This window comes from Hippocampus bargibanti, linkage group LG17 (assembly GCF_051943395.1).
Source record: "Hippocampus bargibanti isolate YZ-2025 linkage group LG17, ASM5194339v1, whole genome shotgun sequence".
Classification (NCBI taxonomy): domain Eukaryota; kingdom Metazoa; phylum Chordata; class Actinopteri; order Syngnathiformes; family Syngnathidae; genus Hippocampus; species Hippocampus bargibanti.
In genome coordinates, this window is record NC_142750.1 from 13,607,557 (window position 1) to 13,625,679 (window position 18,123).

The following is an 18,123-nucleotide window of genomic DNA, read 5'->3' on the forward strand; positions in this document are numbered from 1 at the left end:
TCGGTAAATGACGTAATTTCAAGTTTGTTTCAATGGAGTGACGTATTTACGAGTGAGTGGTTCGTCAAGTGAGCTCAGAGTGACCTGTGTTATCTCATTAAATGTCATTTTTACACATTTAAATTTAGCAAGTGTTCAAATCACTTGGCGAATTTATTACCCTGGAGGAAGTGCCTGTCGTACTGTCTGGAAAAACTCTTCAGAGACCATGCGAGGAGGGTTATGTCAGAAAAATCCACTGGATTGGAATTAACAGGCACCTCAAGAGGTGCAAGTCTGAATAGGATTCAGTAATGCACGCTTCGGGCCATAAGTGAAGAATAAAGCCGCATTGCATTATCTGAATAGTTGCCGTGTCATTCTAGCATTTTTGCAAAACATGGAGAAGAGTAGGGGGGGAATAATCAAGAAACAAGATTACATACCTGTCAATGTATACGTTTTCCCTGTATTTTATATATTTTTTCATCATTATGAATTGTGTACGCCGTATAACAACTTTTATACGAATAAAAAAAACGATTTTAATAAGACCAATCTTGTCTTACCCATTTCGGCTCTAGTCCGGATCGTCTCGGTCACTGGTAGCAACTGACAACGCGTTCGTCAATTATTAATATTGTCACAGTGTTCGCGGTATACCAGCAAAAGTTATCCTCGATCAGGCATTTATTTTCTTCGGTTATCGAGTCTTTGTCGATGAAGCATGATATGCGCATTCGCGTCACATTGTTTTCGTTTGATTTTGTATTTCCGCTTCCCTATTTGAAGTCCGACATTTGTGTTGCAATCGAGGAATCAACTACGTAGTTATAACGTAGACGTAAGTATCGGATAACCACCAAGTAGAAGAGAGAAACTTTGGGATCGCCAATGGGAGAGTCTCTAAGGTGAATATGCTGGATGGATAAGATCATCAACAAAAGGTCCTCAGTTTAAAACTGAGGACAATTTAGCTTCAGAAGCTAAATCGTGACAGTGTGTGCGACAGAATAAAACCATCTGTAGAACAGATGAAATCTGCTAAATCCTGCACTGCTGCATATAAGCAACCCTAAATTTACCACATGTGGGAAGCGCACTAAGAAAAAATGAAATAATTGCTCGTGGTGTGTATTAAGTAAATAAAATAATTTAAACAAATTACCTTTGTTTTTATTCTATCTCTGTTTTTATTATTGCTATAAGTAAATAATTATCTGTCGGGTTGTGTTTGTCAGGTTTATTATCGCTAAATAAGGGGAATTGCAATCATTAATAAGGAGAGCAAAAGTAATCATATGTATATATTTTTTATCGCTGCGTACGATCGATTATGAAAGCATAATGTGTGCATGTGCGGTAAACTGCATTTCCGCTTGTGGTAGCATTTTTTTATCATTTCAAATAATGTGTGGCGTACTACAAGTTTTATAATTGTAATCATTTATAAGGGCAGCTATTAGCCAAGGTTGACAGGTATGAGAGTAGAGCCTTTGTTTCTATCCAGTCTTTAGGGACTACCGCTATTGGGAATCTGCACAATCATTCCGGAGGGAAAAAAATGTTGCTGTACGTTACGTACATTGCTATAACAATAAATAACAAACAACAAATTAATAAGAACAATAATAATACATTTTATTCAGAAACACCTTTCAAAACACCTAATGACACTATGATGTTACATCGATGTTATAACTATCAAAGTTAGTGGAAAATGACATGGATAAATGCAGGTTATTTGCCCACCATATGGTTGATTCAATTATAAAATTTGAGTCAAAGCAGAAATATGATACAAATTGAGTAACTTCTTAAGTGTTGTAATAGTTCACTTCATTTTATTTTACTTTGATATAAACATACACAAACATACCGTATTTTACGGACGATAAGGCACACCCAGAAGCCTTAATATATTTTCTTGCTGTCACGCTAGCGCGTTATCTTTGTACCTTGAGGATGGAGGAAGTTGAAAAACTTCTGTTCATTTGGATTAATGAAAAGCAGCTAGCAGGGGACCGTGTGAGTGAGGGTAAGTCCCACCCTCCGTCCTGCTCCCACTCCAGTCTATCAAGCCATCAACTACCATCACAAAGGTAAATGAAATGACTTTATTACACAGTACAGTTTATTTATTTTATTACAATACAATAGCACATTTATTATACATGAAATAATGTCTATTTCGTGTACTTTTAAGGCTTATTTAATAGAAAATTATGTTTCATGGGGACCTGGGAACGGATTATTCTCATTTTAATGATTTCTTATGGGAAATAAATGTTTGGAAGACGAACCTTTCGCCTTACACACACTTTATGGGAGGTATCACTGTATTACTGTATAGTTGAGTTATTTTACTGGCATAAATAACAAATGAACAGAATTGATTCTTTTAACTTGTCTCTTATCATTTCCTGTAGCTATTATTGCCGCCATGTTTGAACAAACAGTGACTTGTTGTGTTCTTTCTCAAATGTTTAATGAATTCTTACTGTCTAACTCTGTAAACAACTCACTTCCTGCTTTACCGAATGTATCGTGTTTGCTTGTTTGTCACTATTTACATCTAATTATAGTTTTTGAACTATGATAACCTTAAGAGGGAACACACACACACACACACACACACATACACACACACACACACACACACACACACACACACACACACACGCACACCTGCTGACATTCATTTTGGCTCCTTTTTGACAGCTGAGTACCCCTGCGACTCTCAAGGGAGGAAAAGCAGAATCAAGCAGGTACAATATGTTGGATGGCCTTCTAACTATTTCCATGACTTCATTTGCCCGCTGAAAGACTTTCATGGGTGTGGATCTCTGTTCTCATTGTAATAAATAGATGGCAGCATCTTGCATTTCTTATTGTAACTTGCAATCCATTCATTCACAACAGCAGCATTTACAGATTGGCTCATGCTGCAGGCTTCCAGTGACGCTCCCTCCCCTTCATCCACCTGCTTCCGTCAATGCTTCCTCCAACCATTGGGTTCCATTTTAGAAAACATGATATCCCCTTCCACTGCTATGAAAATGACTGTCAGGTGTATGTCCCACTGAGCAAAAAAAGTCACTTTCTCGTTAAGGCCACTTTTAGCCTGCCGGGAGGAAATCCAAACCTTCATGGTACAAAACGTCTTCAACTTCAATGAAAAGAAGACAGAAGTGATACTGTATGGTCCCAGTGGCCCATGTGCATCTCATCTTGTAGACTTGGGCCCCATGTCTTCTAATCTGAAGTCAAAAGTCTCAAACTTGGGTCTTAAACTGGACAGTGACTTTAAACTTACTGACAAATTGTTGCTGTTGTTAAATCCAGCTTCTTTCATTTTCGGCAGCTGCCTGAAATACAACTTCTCTTTTCTCATGAGCACCTAGAAGCAGTAATTCATGCCTTTGTCACATCTCGGCTCGATTACTGTAACGCACTTTACTTTGGAGTCAGCAAATTCTCCATTAAGCGTCTCCAGCTGGTCCAGAATGCTTCTGCTCGTTTCTCGACTGGTACTCATAAGAGGGAGCATATAACTCCTACTCTGGCATCCCTTCACTGGCTCCTTACATTTTAGAGTTCTTTTCAAGATCTTATTAGTTGTCTTTAAATCTGTAAATGGCCTCGCTCCTCCTTGCCTCTCTGAGATCATCCACTCCTACATACCTTCCCGGCGCCTCAAATCTGCTGACTAGACATTATTAAATGTACCAAAAACTACTGAACATTCGGCAATCTCCCTCGCTGTCCATCTTGTCTCATCTCACCCGTCTCAAAAGTCACTTGTACTCTTTGGCATTCGATTTAGCATTATTCCGACTTGATCATGGGTTTACTCCTTGGTGTATAGGATAGGTGTCCATGTTAAGCTCTTTGTTCCAGCTTCAGCTGTTGCAAAAGCGCTATATAAATCAATATGTATTGTATTGTATTGTAATGTGTTAGTCCCCTGGGAGAAATGTGGATACCATAAAAAAAAAATATTATTTTTTTTAATTAAAAAGTGGGCATTCGAGAAGAAAATGTCTGACAACCAACCAAGAGGAAAGAAGTTCTACGAAAATATATCGTAGTGTGTAAATAATAAAACCATCCGATCACTTTACTCAAGCTTTACACAAAACCTGACCCAAGATCAACTCGAGCCCTAAGAACACACCCCAATTCCTAAACCCAACCAAAATGTTTACCCAAAGCCTAAATCGACACTACCACAACCCGAAGGTGAACGGACTCCTGTCCTATAACTCCACCACAACCTGAAATTGTATGCTAAAATGACTCATTTAAACCCAAGCCACTCTCATTTTGACATCATACCACAGGAAAGGGCTTTGCCTCGTCATGCCATGAGGGAATCGTTAATTTAGCAATGGCGAGGTGAAATTGGAACATAACCAATCCTCCTTCGCATTTTAGATTGAATGAGATTAGCGGATCCAATCAGCATTGACATTGAGCCAGCCTGGCACCCAACAAAACTAGACGCCATGCAAGACCAAACTAATCATCCGCGCCGCTCTATGAGAACGCAGGCAAGTCAATCAAATCCCCTCCGAGCGAAGCAGATGGCTGCTATCATCTTCCCTCTCCGAGGTGAGGTGGGATTATTTATCAGCCTTTAGACCTCATGTGTGCATGACGATTGAGGAATGGATGCAAAGTCATCTGTGACAGTAATCCGCCTGAGACAAAACAAAATGATCCAAACTCTTCTCTGGAGAGGTAATCTACCCAAAGGAGGCTGAATCGTTTATTTTAAAAATAGCCAGCAACAAAGTTGCCATGAAATGACTCGTGAGCTACTTTAGTAAATCTTAAATGGAAAATCCTGCACGTAAAATAAATAAACAAATAATAGCGTATTTCATCACATCACAGCTGCTTTCCAACGCTAGCAGACATGACAGGTGGTATATGTTTTACTTGAAGGGGAGCTAACGGATTGCAGAAGGTGACTTGGGAAAGCAAACGCATTAGCGGATGATTGGCAAGGTGTTAAAAGAAGGAGTGTTACTGGCCGTCCTAATTTTTTTTCGAGCAGGTAAAGTTAAGCCCCATTTGCCACAATATCCTACACTTGGATTCAGTTTACATTAGCGCTATGTTTTGGGTGGCAAATGACCTTCGTGACCGTCTGGATCAGTAAACACGTGCGGACTGCCCTCCACACGGGCAGCGAGTCATAGAATAGACCGGATCTCCAATGTGCTCGAATTACAGTAGAGCAGAGCAGTGGCCACATGTTTCATGGAAGCCATTCCTATCACTTTCACAATTTTACTCACGATCCTATCGGCAAGGAAATGTGTTAATCACAGGTGTCAATGCCATGCCCCCCCCCCCATGGCTTTGACACCTGTATCTAGCCCGCCACATCATTTTATTCGGATCGTGAAAGCAAATCAAAATTGTGAAATTCCATGATTCCATGAGTCCAAAGTATCAAACAAAACCATGAGTAAAAATATGACAAGATGAAACAAACCTGACAGAGTCAAACAAAAAAATGACAAGTGAACACTGAATGGTCGTGCTGGGAGTCCTTTTAACTGCCACTGATTAAAATGACCAACGCCTGTGCACCTGCATGTGAGGCCGACAGTGCCACTCGTTGGTCACCAACCGGAACGTGACAAGATGTAATATGTGGAGGGGATGAAACATCCTAATGGCTTGTCCAAAGTCATAACGGCCCCTGAGAGGAAACCATAACTACAAGGTGGCCCGCGGCAAAAAAATAACTGACACCCAGGGTTTGTATGATCACTTAACACGACTCAATTATTTTTGGTGAGCTCTATACTCAGTGACTGTGAAGAGGGGATACAACCCTTAACTCATTCACTGTCATTCACAGCGCCATTCCCAAATTTGTTCGGGTTTTGTTTTTTCATGCTAGGATGAAAAGCGCTGGCCATGGCCTCTGAAAATGGCCAGTGCTTTATCTTAGCTTCTTTTCCACAAAGGGCAGCATTTCCCTTTTTTCCATGTTAGCGCTTTGTTCCCACTTCAGCTGTTGTTCGAAGTCAAGTCAAAGTCAGCTTTATTGTCAAATATGCTAATATGCCTGAGATAAAGCACAGATGAAATTACTGTCTTCTCTGACCCAGCGTGTAAGGCACTTATAATGACTTTGACAAACATAATAAACACAAAAACGCCAATTTGCCGGGAGAGAGGAGCCGCTGCGTGTTCACGCGCCGACATCTTGGGGGGAAAAAAAACCAAAATAAAGCGCTATATGAACCAATATGTATGTATTGCATTGTATTTTGCATAGCCACACTTGTTTAAAGATCATATAACTCCAGACCTATATAATTTAGGAAATAACTAAAGTCTATGATTCCTAACGCTGTTTTGAATGTTTATGTAGTCCTAAAAGTATTATGTGGGTCCTGCAATTCAAGTGACAATAACAAAACCCCTGACACTGGAGTGGACAGGTTTTTGCACATCTGGCAGTGAATGAGTTCATAGAAGCGATTTCATGCCCAGGCTGAACGGTATTCAAAAGATATATAAAGACGTCTCCGTGCTGTGCTTCTCTTTTAGCCATCAACAGGCACAGACCTGCAGCCTTGATGAAGTAGCATCTGGCTCCACACTCTCTCTCACTAGGGACCGAGCCACATTTCCCATTTAAGACTAACGAGTAACTAAACGCATTGGCCCTCCCTCGGGGAAATCCGCCGTGGTGAGGGGGGCTCCTCGTCTGTTTCTATCACGTCACGTGAAACCAAGGATCATGTGATGGCAACAAAGAAAACAGTCGGTGGTGTCAACCGTGACAGGTGCGCATATCCGAAGGAAATACGTACTGTGCAGGGATCATCAGCATCGCAGATCCTGGATGGCCAGTTTGGCTGGAATTTCATTTTCCCAAATTAATTTCAGTTGAAGATAAGAATTTCAATCTTGTTTTGTGACATTTAGTCAACTTTCCAAGAGAATTAAACATTCCGTGTTATCTCTGGATTTTTGTTATGGTTGTTCATGGCTGATGGAAACAGAAAAGGGGCGGATATGATTGTCAACAGTTCTCGTTCGAGTGTGCTAAGTATGGACTCAGAGGTAATATGAGGTTCATGGGTTTATTGTTTGAAATAAAACAGAATTTTAAAAAATTGAAATGCTGAGCAGAAAAAAAAACAGCATAACAAACTACAAGTAAAAAGTAGGTGTTAGAGGCTTCCGAAACTTATCGTCTGAACTCTGAAGAATTGAACTCATTCACTGCCAGTGCCAGGATTTTTGTCATTGTACACTCGAATTCCAGGACCCACAGAATATTGAGTTTTAGGACTACATAAACATTCAATACAGCGTTATAAACCTTACATTATCCTCTTTCATCAAAGTGAATTCCTAAATTATATGGGTCTGAAGTTATATGAGCTTGAAATGAGGGCAGCTGTCCAAAATACAATGCAATACATTCATATTGGTTTATAGAGCGCTTTAACTACAGCTGAAGCTGGAACAAAGTTCTAACATGGAAAAAAGGGAAATGCTGCCCCTGGAAAGGAAAAACATTGCCAGAGGCCATAACCAGCGCTTTATGAGCACCCAAACAAGAAAAAACAAAACTCGAACAAATTCCGGAATGGCGTTCTACGTCATATTTTCAATTCCCGAATAAATTCGTCAATGGCAGTGAATGAGTTCAGATTGATTTTATTTGTATTTACAGTGAGACCTCAACTTACAAACACCTCAACTTACAAACTTTTTGTCTGACAAACATCAAATTTCTGAAAATTAAACCTTATAATAAGCACTATTTTCATAATACACACCCACCACGGCTGGCGGAGTGACCTTCGGCGGAAGCACACGACCGAACAGCACCAGAGGTTAAGTTACCAACAGTCCTTATGGAAGGTGACTCTCCTTCCATAAGCCATCAACGACCATCAAAAAGGTAAATAAAACTTAATAATAATATAAATAATAATAAAACTTATTTTACAGCACAGTTTATTTCTTTAATTACAGTCGGTATGTAATGCGCCTCTCTTTCCAAACAGCAGTTGCCTTTGACCTTCGACCTCCAACGCCATTCCATCAAGCCATAAATGACCATCACAAATGTAAATAAAGTGACTTTATGATACAATGCAGTGTATTTCGTTCATTACAATACAATAGCACATTTATTATACATAGAATAAGGTATGTTGTGTGTAGTTTTAAGGCGTATTTAGTTGAAAAGTATATTTTATGGAAACCCCGGAACGGATTATTCCCATTTTAATGGATTCCTATGGGAATTTTTTTTTTAGATACACACTTTTCGCCTAACACACTCTGTCTGGGAACCAAGTAAGTTCGTAAGTTGAGGTCTCACTGTATTTATTTATTTATTTGGGGGGGGGGGGTTAAAAGCAAGAACCCGAACAGGGTGAAACTGAATGTCTGATTTTGCGTTTCAGCTTTGGATACCTTTTTGTTTTGCCATTTTGCTGGATCTCTGAGTATACAAGGCTATGTCTACATGTATGCTGATAGTGAATGCAAAGAACTCAAAAAAGGATCCTAGGGGAACTCCATTCACAATGAGTGAACACATCAGAAACAAGAAAATGGAACAGTCTTTCACTGTACATATTCCCAGAATTAAATTATGGTTTAAAGGACAACCGACGCGTCCGGACAAGTTGTGTCCATAATTTGTAAAATCACTTCAAATTACTTCTACTGAGCGCATTTACAAAGATTCCACGGCATATACCTCTATTTTACGTCTTAAGACTCGCGCTGAATATTCAGGAAGTCTTGTTTTCGAGTTGGTGACGATTCCTGACGTGACGTCACGCCCCTGACCGAGAAAGCGACACACAATGCATTTTGGGTACTTTGTTTGGTCTGAAAACTTCATGTTGATCCGTGTTGATGGCGAAATTAGAAGGAAAACACATAAATAATGCAATGGTGAATCATGTTGCACCAAGACTACTATTTGATACTAGTTGACACAAATACCCAGTAGATAAATCAGCCCATTTCCAACAGAGCTTGGGTGCCATCTTGTGCATTTTCTGGGACACTACATTGGAGTCCTGACGGCTCTAATTGATACAGGAGGACTTCTTTAATCGATTGCAAACATGTATGTTTTCCTCTTCAGAACTATTTGAATCATATTCATCACTGGATGAGTAACAAGAAAGCATCTTCTCCGAATCTGAATCCATTGTTTTGATTCGAGAGCAAGGCAGACGTTCTGGCGTGACGTCATGAACAAGGGGGCAGGACCTCTGAAACTCGCCATCTCTGAGGTCATTTTGAAGTAGTTTTGGGACCCTTTAACTCATTTTTATTGGTGTTTTGCATATGACTACAAATATCAGCCTGCGTGTTTTGGGTATTTTAGATGCTATAAAACGTTTTTCTGATGTCAGTTAAGAAACAAAAAAAATGGTGTCGGTTGTCCTTTAAGAGGAAATGTAACTCAAAAGTAGATTTAAAAGCATATTGAAATGAACATGATGAGTTGTCATGTCCCCCCAGCGGTTTACCAATCACTTATCGTTCAATGTTGACACAATCTATTTACACTATACAGAAGCATCTTGCATAAACTTGAGTGTGTGTGCATCAGTGCAGTAAGAAAGCTCAATTTAAGAATTACACACTTTTTTTCAGGGAATCCTCTGGATGATGTTGGAAGCCCTACTGCTCATTTGTGCGACTGCCTAACACAACAAAGCCGGTCGGATCAATATGTGCTTGTCAGTAGTGCTGGAGGTCGTCGGTGGATACACGGAAGCATGTTTATGTAATTAGGCGATGGATGAGGTCACAATTAAATATTTAGGACAATATTATTTATGCGACCCGGTGGTACAGTGGTTAACGCATCAATCTCAGAGTGCAGAGTTATTGGGTTCAATTCCGGCTTGGGCGTCTGTAGGTGGAATTTGCTTGTTTTCTTTAGGCCTGCGTGGGTTTTCTTCGGGTGCTCCGGTTTCCTCCCCTATTCCAAAAACATACATGGCAGGTTTATTGTGTACACTGCGATTGGTTGGCAACCGGTTCAGGGTGTGCCTACTACCCAAAGAAAGCTGGGATAGGCTCCAGTACCCACCATAACCCTCATGATTATAAGCGGATTTCAAAATGAATAAATTTTATTTGTAACAGAAATACATTAACAACAACATTGGACTTTGTCCAGGGCAGGCGGCTACACGTGATCAGAGAATTATCCACCTTTTCTTGAGATACAGTGAAGAAGCATAATAATCATGACGCTGAGCTACATGCTGCTACACCGAATCAGGATCTATCTAGCAATATATAAACATCTAGAATGATATATTTGTATGTACATCTAGGTAGATATAACTATTGATTATTCAATTGGGTGCGTCTGACTGCCGCTGCTAACCCGCAGAAAAACATTTTTGTTCTTATCCTGTAACTGTAAAGTCTCATTGAGAGTTTCGAAAGGTGAAATGTATTAATATTAACTCATTCACTGCCATTCCCCAATTAATTCGGATTTTGTTTTTTTCATGCTTAGGTGCCGGAAGCTATGTCTTCTGGCATATGTTTTTTTTCTTTTCCACAAGGGGACAGCATGTCCCTTTTTTCCATGTTAGTGTTTTGTTCCAGCTTCAGGTGTTGTTAAAGCACTATATTTAAACCAATATGTATGTATTGCATTGTATTTTGGACAGACACCCTCATTTCAAGCTCATATAACTCCAGACTTACATAATTTAGGAATTAACTTCTGATGAAAGAAGATAATCTAAGATTTCTAACGCTGTATTGAATGTTCATGTAGTCTTAAAACTCAATATTCCGTGGGTCCTGGAATTTGAGTGACAATGACAAAAACCCCGGCACGGGAGTGGACACATTTTTGCACGTCTGGCAGTGAATGAGTTAATTGATAAAGAGCCACTTTGTGTGTGTGCATGCGTGCGTAAAAAAATGCATGACCTGATCAAAGGAGAATATGCCCTGTGAGTGAGTAGCAGTGACCAATCCAGGGAGTAACTGAGTGCCATCTTGTAGCAATTGATGTTGTGCCAAACAAACGAGCTCAGCGAGTCCTACTCATAAACTTGACACAGCACACGTCGGGAGTGGCGTAAAACCAACGAAACCAAGTTATCGTAAGCGTCTGTTTACCATTGACAGTGATTCATGTTTTGGTTTGATGTAAGAGAAGGTCTCGCTGCAGCTGCTCTACCTATTGACACTTCCTCTCTGGCAATGAATGCGCACATATGACATTTCACCACCGTGGCTGGCCCAAATTCTAAAATAGTGCAAAAACTTTGAATCATGCCGTCAACAACACGTAGCTTCACACAATTTTATGAATGTTGGCTCAGTAAATCCAGCAATGTCAGTAACTTGTTCACTTTCTCTGCTGCAGCGTACACGGTGGGCTAAGTGGTCTGCATTTTCCCCATGGGAGCTACCATTGATATAAAGTAAGGTCTAGAGGGGCTTGAAAAGCTAAACAGCAACACCTGCTATGCAGCCTGCAAGGCTATCGCATACACGTGTAACCATTGAAGAAAAACTGACCATAAGATTTTTGTCAAGGTCAGTAAAGAAATTATCACCCCAGATTTACAATATAGCCGTCAAGTACAGTGATACCTCGGTTCTCGACCATAATTCGTTCCAGGACCCTGTTCGAAAAGCGATTTGTTCGAACACCGAAACCATCTCTTTGCTCCTATCACTTGCGAGTTGACAGCGGGGTGGGGGCGGGGCTGGCTGTCCCGGCCGTTCTCCACCTGCTGTCAATTCTATAATCACGGACACGGGGCATTTATACGGTTCGCGATCACCTCGCCAATGCCGGATGATTGACTCAACTCGCCACCGTACCTGGACTCTTCCTTCGATGCGCGAGTGTATCCGGTTCGAGGTATTTTCCCTGCGTCCCGTAAATTTATGTCATCTTCCGGGATTGCGTAATTTTGCACCCTTGTGTGTCATTTGCTTTTTGGCGTAGTAAGCGGGTCGGATCACCCCCTGCCATCTTACTTGCTGTGTTTTCTTTTATTTGTCAATAAATATCCTGTTTGGGTAGTACATCTCTGCCGCCTGCTTTGGGATCCCAAACATTCCACTACGTTCCGACGAGTCAGCTGCCGTCACTTTCGCTCGGAACGTGACAGCTACGGATGACTCGGCTACAGGATGTTCTTTTCTCTTAAAATATCTATCCAATGACACTTGCTCTCACTCCCACAGTCACATCACTAGATTTCACAGCCTCCTTATTCTTTAATATCGTACTGATCGTAGATTTCGCCATGCTGTATTCCCTAGCCAGATCAGACACTCGCACACCTCCTTCATATTTTGCGATTATTTCTTTCTTAAATGCAATAGTTGTACGCTCTACTTTTCTTTTGTCACTTTTAGCAGCACTTACTTTCTTTGGAGGCATGATTAGGGGCTAAAACTCTTCGTACACCTATATTAAACGCAAGAGCAAAACGCAGCACGTCCGCAAGCGACAACAGTTGGTCACGGAGAGAGCGATACACCCGTACGCCGCACGGCACCCCACCCTCGCGTACGCACTCATGCGTCGTATTGAAGCAAGAATATCTCGAATATTTTGTTCGAACTCCGATTTGTTCGAACTGTGAGGCGTTCGAGAACCGAGTTACCACTGTATTTCATGAGACGTCTTTATCACGCAAAAAAAAGCAGTATTGCAAAGCCATCAGCTCCTTTTTTTGGCAAGAGGTTTCTCAAAAATGACATGATGTAATTTTGCTTTGTGAGACACTGTAAGCCATGCATTCACGGGCGATCTTTTGATTCCAAAGAGCAGAGCACATAATTCCCCCGAAGGCTTGCAACTGAAAAAAGGCGGCAGGGGCACTTAAATTTGTTATTTGACATGTTATACATAAACTCAGGGCTTTGTGTACGGTAGTTTGATTATCTTTAACTTTTCAATTTGATCAATTTCAGGGTATGTATATAAATGCTAATGTTTTATTTTCATTTTGGTCTTTAGCTACAAAATAAAATGTGAGCTTTCAAATAATAAATTGCAAATAAATTATGACAAATCTACTTTGGTTCATTTTTTCACAATCCTTTTCTGTTGTTATGTGAAAGCAAGAAAAACACGATTGATTTTGGAGAGTGAAATGGACAAATTTAGTTTTGTTTTATTTTTTTGTGGGACAGTGTAACCGTTCTTTCTCTTGAGGTTGCAAGGGGGAATCCGGTGGACAGTGATAACTCAGCTTACAAACTTAATTGGTTCCCAGAAAGGGTGTGTAAGCCGAAAAGTGTCTTCCAAACATTAATGTTCCATAGGAAACCATTAAAAATGAGAATAATCTGTTTCCAGGCCCCCCCATAAAACAATTTTCTACTAAATAAGCCTTAAAACTACATAAAGTATATCTTATTTTATGTATAATAAATGTGATATTGTATTGTAAGTAAAGAAATAAACCGTACTGAATAATAACGTTGTGTTATATACCTTTGTGATGGTCGTTGATGTAGTTGCATCTTGATGATATCCGAGTGAAGTTGCCGTGCTTTCTCGGTGGTAATATCCTCACTAACATGCTCCCCTGCTAGCTGCTTTTCGTTAATCCAAATCAAGAGAAGTTTTTCAACCACTTCTATTGCTTAACTCATTCCTCCCGGCAAACGACTACAGTCGTTTTGTTTTTACTTCCGTGTATCCTGAGTCACGCCTCCAGTCGGGCTGAAGCGATAACAAATAATGCCGGATGCCGACTACAGGCGGGCCGTGAATAGATGTTAACCCTTTACGGACGATTGCGCTTATAGATCGAGAAAAAGGAAGGTAGCAGTTCAAGTGCCGATTGAAACTGATGCGGCACAAGTTACATGTCTCTTTAAAACAGGTCATATGCAGCTTTGCCTTTAAGAGCGTCAGTGACATCATCTTCAAGTTCATTAATGTACTTCTATCACCATTCAAATACTTTCGGGCTGATCAACTACATGCTTCATACGCTATCTCCAGGAAATCACTCAAATGGTGGAAATGCCTGTTCTGGTTTCTAGTGGATAATTATATTTGCAATGGATTTATACTGATGAAACTCTCTCCAAACCATCAAGTGAAAACCAGAACAGGTCGCCTCCGAAAAAGGACTCAGTTAGAATTCAAGACAAACTTAGCTCATCAGTTGTTTGGCAATTACAGAAGGAAGAGAAAAAGAGAATGCATGAAGGAGAATGACACTGCTGCCCTCCTTCATTGGCCAGTAGAATTAGATAAAAAGAGGACATGTAAAGAGTGTGCAAAGAATAAAATTTGTAGCGAGCCAAGAACAGGTTGTGAGCAATGCAAGGTGAACCTATGCATTCCATGTTTTAAGCCATACCACAAATAAAAACATCCTGAATTATTTTAAATGCATTCTAGGTTTATTTCATGCCTATGTGACATGTGCTGAATGCATTTTGTTGTAATTTGCAGGTTTTGGGAAAAAAATATTCATTAACATTGCAATAATTTTCTAAAACTTTAATCAATTTCACAAAACTTTGTTATCTTATTATATTATATGTTATAAAAGTGTACTGAAAGTTTCATAAAGATTGAACAACAAATAAAGAAGTTATAACAGTTTATTTAAACACACGTTAGTTATGAATTTCCTGCTGAAGCCTCTCAGGGAGCACACTACAAAGCTAGGCTGCAGGCTCTGTAGGCTGTGGGGGAAGAAATGCAAAATGCCTGCTAGGGAGGAAAGAATTAAGACACCTACAATACACTGTCTGTAAGTAAAGATTCTGTTTTAAAATAAGAATTAAGACCGTTGTTTAGACAACACAGAAACACCCTTAGCCACACGTAGCAATGGTCAACTTAGCATACTGGTCCTGGGACGCTAATTCACACAAACGTACACCTCATTCGTGTTTCTCGATGATCTCCTTCTTCTGCTCAACCGTAATTTTGTTTTGTGTCTTCTTCGGCTGAACACTAGCCTGTGGTATGGTCTTTTCCGGTCCCAAAAAAGCAAAGGTATCCACTAGATAGCAAACCACGTATGCCACATATGCACTCAGAGAAAGGGGGTGTGGAAAACTAGTCCGCCAGCCATTGTGGCACTCCCTGTGTTTCCCAAAAACTAGTTCGTATGCCAAGATTAAATTCTTGCGAATTTAAGTTTCGCAAGGCTAAAAGTTAGTTAGCTAAAGCATTCGGAAACCGAGGTATCACTGTACTAGATTTTGTAGTGGTGCAGTAAAACATGGTCATGGCGCAACAAGGCGAGCTTAGTTCTCGCCGTAATTTTTTAAACAAATGGTGTATTTTGACAGGAATAATGTGCCCGTTCCAATCATTTTTTTTGTCAATACAAACAGTGTAGTGTACTCCTGTTTTCCACAGAATGAAGACATCTTTTCATAAGAATAGCATAATATTGTAAAAATAATTTAGCAAAATCTTTTTTATGAATCATTTATTAAAATCACATTCTTCTCACATTCAACTTTTGATATAATAACATTAGGCAATTGTAAAAAAAATCAGGTTAAAAAATTTCATTGGAAAAATGTTGGAAAATCTTTTACTCAAATCACGGTAATTTGTGGATATTTTTTGGGGTACACATCATTACAGTATTGTCTATTCGTCCAGGCATTTCTGTTGGTCTGTTATGTCCTAAATTGCCCATCGTCGATGACATCATGACACCAACAATCTTATATAAGACCTCAACCAAGGCCTCCTTTGCCAAAGTAAAATGACGGTTATCTTTCCTTTTGGCCTCAAGTGTGTGCATGGCATTCATCTTCCTCAACGTGGCGTGAAGTCATCACGGGAGTGCTCCACTCTTGAGTGGATTTTTGTTGTTGTTGTTACTGCTGTTCAAAAGCAGAGGCTTGCGAACAAAAAAAGAAAAAAGAACGAGTCAAGCGACAGAATTCTTGCCAGCCATTGTAAGGAATCACGACTAGCTGAGAAATGCATAAAGACTTGTCCGCTTACATAATGGCGACAAAGTGTTTACAGTGCAAGATTTAATCATTAACGATGGGTACCAATGAATTTTAGCATGCTTTCAAATACAAAAGTGGAGGAAAAGCACAAACGGGTCGTTTCTATTGTAGTGAAAGACATAGGAGACACTTTCTAGTATGGGTGTCCAACCCCGGTCCTCGAGGACCGCAGTATGTTTCCCTCTTTCAACACACCAGACAAACAATCACCTCAAGAATGAGCTCTGAGAAACCTGATAACAATCTTGACTATTTGAATTTGGTGGCTTGGCGGATGAAGAAATCCAAAAGGTCATCGAGGCCTTCGATGACTCGAGTTGGACACAGGTGCTTGATAAAAAAACAATAAATACAAACAATTGTTCATCTTATTTGAGTCTGAGGTCGATTAGGAATGTGGTTATTGTTCCATCTAAATGAGAAGATTCTGACATTTTGGAGTGTTTTAAATCATTCCAATGGTTCCCAGCCGCCATTTATATATCTATATGCAGGGTTACATCATTTTAATCAAGATAATGCGAGTTGGGTTGCATTTTGGTAGCTCAGTGATGTCATGGAGGATCCAAAGTCACTTGAGTGACTTTACAAAGGATACACAACGTCATTCATTTTGTAATCCCGTTTTGTTACAACCAATGGGGGGGGGGGGAATACAATTACAACAGGAGACAGACAGATAATTCATCCACAAGAGAAACTGTGGTGTGTAAAAGTTCCCCAAGTTGTTAAAGTGCTATTTAAATAAAAATCGGCTTGTTATACAATTTTACAGTAACATTTCACCCTAGAAAATGGTGAGCTATGAAAATGGCCACCATTGTTTAACAATGTATTACATGCAATATAATGCTAGGGCAGAAACACAACTCGACACAATACACATATTGATGTCAAACACAGTCACATGAAATTCAAAGAAGACAAATGTATGTAAATCCCTTACTTACGAGTCTTCTTCTTCTTTTCCTTTCAAGGGGGTCGCCTCAGCAAATTACGAATATTTTTTTTCAGTACTCACTCACCAAAAGATAATCACATCAAAACCGTCTCGTTTGTGGGCGTGGCGAAAACGAGCCACTGGAGTTACACGGAGTGACTTCCGGGTTTGTAGATGAAAATCGCCCGCTTTTTTTGAGTCACATGATCATTTAATAACGTGTTGGTCGACGGATAAATGCATATTATCCACGGGTACTGTATTTGATCATTCAATCAAATAAATGCAACAATCATTATAGAAAAAGATTTCGCCGCCATGCAGTGAAATTTCCACCAATTAGAAAACAAATAAACTTCACACAAGTCTGAATCAGAATCATCTTTATTGGCCAAGTGTGTAGAACACACAAGGAATTTGTCTTCTGTAGAACACGCTGCACTAGTATCATCATAAAAAAGACATGACAAATAAGTATGAAGGACACTCATAAAGGCTAATGTAATCTAATCAAATTCCCGAATGTAAGTGGTACCTCTCAGGAAAAACTGAAACAATGTGCAAGGTATCAAGCAAAGTGAAAGTGATCAGTGGTAGAATATAATCCGATAACTGTTGGTGCAGAAAATCGTTTTAAAGTGATCAGTCTCCGTATTTGTGGTAAAACAAGTGTGCAATTATGCAGTTGTTCTTGAGCGCCTTCAAGTGTCTGGTGCTGGAGATTATGTAGGTCAGAAACATTGGTTCAGGTATGTACAGAGCTGGAGCTACAATGATTATATCGGGATGCTGTTCCATAAGGTTGTGCAAAATTGCAAAGACGTACTATACAGTTATATTTGGATGACTGTTTAGAGAGTTCATGGCGATGGGGGAAGAAGCTGTTTAAATGTCTGCTGGATTTGGTGTGCATGGATCGGTAGCGCCTGCCTGAGGGGTGTAGCTGGAAGAGGTGGTGGGCAGGGTGCAAATGATCCAGTAGGATTTTCTTTGCCCTTGTCTTGGTTCTTGCAGTGTGAAAGCCCTTGAGAGTGGGAATATATTCTTCTGCCGTCTTAACACTCCGTGAAACCTAAGTATCAATAAGTGTAACACCCAAATGTTGAGAACATAATGATGCTACTTTATCACAATGTAGTTGCAAAATGTCAATAACTGTGTGGAGTATATATAAAGTATTTGTT